The following is a 4446-nucleotide window of genomic DNA, read 5'->3' on the forward strand; positions in this document are numbered from 1 at the left end:
GTGATAAGTAACATGTAGCGATAGCTTGAGACAACGTTACTAATAACTTAAGCGTGCATCACGTTCTTTTATCTATTTTTTTTCAAACTGCTACTATATTGTCGCAATTTTTTTTAGTTTATGGAGGATTTGTGGGCTATCTGTGCTCTGCCCACCACGGGTATCGAAACCTGGATTCTAGCATTGTAAGTCTGCAGACATATTGCTGTGCCACAGGGAGCCCAGTTTAAGGAGAGAAGTAAGACCGGGAAATAAAGGATAATGTACCCAGCTACTTTTTCTCTCTTCTCTCCCCCCCCCCCAATCATAGTTTTTTTGTTGATTTTGGCAAACATTTCCTCTCGTTCTATATGGGAATTTCCAATAAAGAAACAAACAAATCTACACACTATCATACGTGTTCATAACTCCACATTGAAAAAATATGTTTACTTGTGGAAGATAAGTTCAGTACAGTGGATATCCCAGATTTCTAATGTACAAATGTGTTCTTTAATTACAGTTTATACTATGTAAGTCTGTTATACGAAATTCCAAATTCATTGTAAAATTAAGTTGTGGAAAAACATTTTGCCTTGTAAGACTTGGAATGTTTGCGCAAAGTTATACAAAGGATATGCGCGCATAGCTGTTCTTGATTTTGAACTAAAACTAGAGGGAAGGCAGTTGGTCAACAGCGCTCACCACTCTTTGGTTACTCTTGTCCGTTTGAATAGTGTGGCTTATTCGTCACCTTATAGCATATCCACGACCCAAAACTGCGAAGAAGCGCGTTTTTTTCGGTAGCGGGACGCGAACCATGAAAATGAATCTTCGGAATCATAGGACGGACACTCTTAACCACTAGGACACCCGATCCAAACTTTTGTTTAATCAGTCGATTATTCATGACGTTTACACTTTTTCATAATCTCTACCTCTTGTTTTGCATCTGGTAGTTTGATTAATATCCAATCTGAAGCTGTCCCTGATTAAATAAGTGGAAAATCTGGGACTTTTTGAGCTTCCGGCATCACACGTTTCATGCCCGTGAGGTTTCGAAATTCCATGTTATAGGGCAAGAAAGAAAGGTCACGCTAGTTTTTAAACAAAGGTGAACAATTCTCATTGGTTCTGTTTAGTTTTAAACCCTGGTCCAAATTTTGGATCACCTGAAATGGCTTTAAAAAACATTGTTATTAAAAAGAACTGTTTTAACAAGAAACGAACAATAGGCAGTAATTGGAAATAAAATCACTTTGAAGAAGAAACGTATTGTTTCTACAGCATTTTATCTATTTTCACAAGAGAGATAGTAAGAGATATCATTTATTAATAAAAATTTTCTAAAAATGTTCCCACACATTTCAGTATTATCTACATAGAGTTTGATCTTTCACAATTTGTTTTGAATTGGAGTCTTGAACTTGAATGGTATGCGCCAATGTGCTAAAACGATTAGTCAAATGCTTATAGGATTCAGATTCAGCCATCCCTAATTTTGAAATATTCACCAGAAGGAAAATCCTGCCACTTAGATCCTCAGACTGACATGCTAACCATTAGACCTCGCCTGGTCCTAAAGTCTTCATGAAAACTGTTGGCTGGAATTTAATTTATTTTACCAGAATCTATATAAATATAATAGTATTGTCTGTTGCCTGTCCATGTAACTACTTCGCAGGGTGTGGATGGATCTTCACCAAAATTAGTATGGAGGTTTATTAGGTCCATGCGGCGGTTTGTTGTTTTTATGGGCGTTTTTTACCACTACTTCTCCTGCTGTAGATGGATCTTCACCAGATTTGGTGTGGAGGTTCACTTAGTCCATGGGGAGATGCATACAATTTTCGTAATTGTAAAAAAAAACACGCAAAAACGTCTATAAAAACTACAAAACATAAAATATGAAGCCGCAAGTTTGCATGCATCTCCGCATGGTCCCAACAAACCTTCATGCCACATCTACAGGGGGCAAAGTAAAAACTGCAAAACGCAAAATGCAAAACTGAAAATTTGTATGCATCTCCCTATGGATCCAACAAACCTCCATGCCAAATTTGGTGAAGACTCGTCTACAGGCGGGCGAATTAGTTGTAAAAAAAACCCGAAAACGCCCATAAAAACCACAAAACGCAAAACTATATAAGGGAAGCAACTTTCATGTCCTAAGATAACTTTTCATTAACCATGAACTTACATAACTTTCGCCCACGGGACGGGTACTCAGCTTGTAAGTGAATAAATTAAATGACCTGTCATAATGTGTTTTTAGTATATAACTTAAAAAGTCATTGGATGACAAATAAACCATTTGACAAAGTTTGTTTTAGCGGATAGCTGCCCAATAGGCTACCTGCGCTCTATCATCACAGGGAATGGAACCTTGGATTTTAGCGTTGTAAGTCCGAAAACTTACCGCTGACACACTGGGTGACCCATATAACAAAATACCTACTGGATATATATCTTAAAAAGTTACCATTGAATAAAAAGATACTTGTTAGGTAACTTGAATACATTTATTACTCAAAGAACAAAAATATGAAGACTGAGAAATATGCACTTTGTGATCTGACATTTTGACTTGGGTTAAGGTGGAATTGAAGTTTATTGATTAATTATGCATTAACCAAGTCCACAAAACATTTCATTTATTAAGGTTAGAAACGAAAAACCTGCTACGGATAAAAATGCATCAAACTTACTTTTGAAATGAAGTGCCATTGTGAAGAATTCCAACTTTAAAAATATCGACAAGATGATGAAACATGAAAAATCTTCCAGGAATATGTTTTAGATAACAGAAGTGCGTTACTTGCAATATTGTTAAAACTTGCATTTGTTTCCCGTTTTTTATTTTATTTTTTATTTAATGTACAGCAAACTTAGAAGTCTTATTTAACAAACTTAGTGCCAAGGAAAGGGAACGGGCACGGCCTAGTAGCGTGCTTGGATTGTGAATCCACGGTTCGTGTCCAGTTTTGCGCACAAACGTGCTCCACATTTCGGGGCAGTGGTTGCAATATAAAGTGATGGACAAGACCTACCATTCCGTCAGACATGGCTTGGCAGTGAATGCTATTGACTAGATCCTCCATGGATCGTTAGATTGTGTTAAAGGGTCACGAACAGACTTTAAAAATAAATAACAATTTATTTATTTATTAAACATTTAATCCAGATATATTTTGCACCAAAGGCGATTGGCCATAAGCTTAAAGATTGATCATTAGCCAAACGAGGTTGAGAACCACTGTACTAGATGTCTTTCATTAGTTCAAAATTAGGGACGACTACGCACAGATAGCAGGTGTACAGTTTTGCTCTAAAGTTCTAAAACAAACAGACTTCATCAAAATTTCTAATTCTTTTTTAACTACCTCTAACAATTTTTTAATCGATACTGGCAGAGACCCGCAAAACATTTGAGGTCAAATTAGTATCTTCAGGACCGTTTTATCCAATTTGCAAGAGGGAGAGTAGCCCATGGCCCACTGCGCGTTGCGAATGTAATAATAATATATTAAGTGTATAATAATAATTAACCCGATTTTAATACATTTTTTCCTTTTTATTTGTTTACTATTTTTTATCACTTAATTTAGTTTATCAAATTATATGGTATTTTCTTAAAAACAAGAGGAAATCCACTAGTGTCTTAATGCGGCGCTGAGTGTCTTTATTGCAACAGCACTTGTTCCTTTGAATACAGGATTTCTAGAATAAATTGAATAATACAAAATAAATCTAATCGCAAACGCCTAAACTTGTAAGTCCACTTGTCTTAGGCCTAATATTAGTTAAGCCTTTATTAAGTACGGCTCGTATTCGATAGAGATAAATTAACATTGTAACTTGTGTACGTTTTCTGCTTTAGTTTGATTAGGGCTAAACTTTACCGTACTTAATACTGTCAAAAAAAAACTTATAATGTTATTATACGACCTAACGTTAAACCTTTTTTTTTAAATTTTGATGAGCATTTATTATGTTTTTGTACAAAATCTCTACAAAAGTATATTTACATCCGTTGACATGGAGTGCATGCACATTCAGATAGTAAGGTGCTCGCACATTTTCAGGGCAGACAAAAACTGAATATTATTATAATAGATTAATTGTAACCGGACAACTAGATACCAGACAATTGGACACCTAAAAAAATTAGGAAATGGGGCATTTAGACACCTAATAATTTTAGAGTGGTGTTAATTTTTATAACTTCGCAACATACTTAAAGGAAGAGCTTGCAGATTTGCAACATATTTGTCTATTTGTACAGTATCTAGTTGTGCGGTTACCATGCAGATCATATAATGAAATATATTAAACTGGTAATGTAGTGGGCCTAGATATATACAAATCATATAATGGAGAAAACTTATTGTAATTATTGTTTTATTTTATAATGATCAAGTGGTGTTTAAATGTCCCACATCGTTATTTTTTGGTACCTAGTTCTAG

The sequence above is a fragment of the Limulus polyphemus genome, unplaced genomic scaffold, assembly GCF_000517525.1.
Source record: "Limulus polyphemus unplaced genomic scaffold, Limulus_polyphemus-2.1.2 Scaffold2709, whole genome shotgun sequence".
Classification (NCBI taxonomy): domain Eukaryota; kingdom Metazoa; phylum Arthropoda; class Merostomata; order Xiphosura; family Limulidae; genus Limulus; species Limulus polyphemus.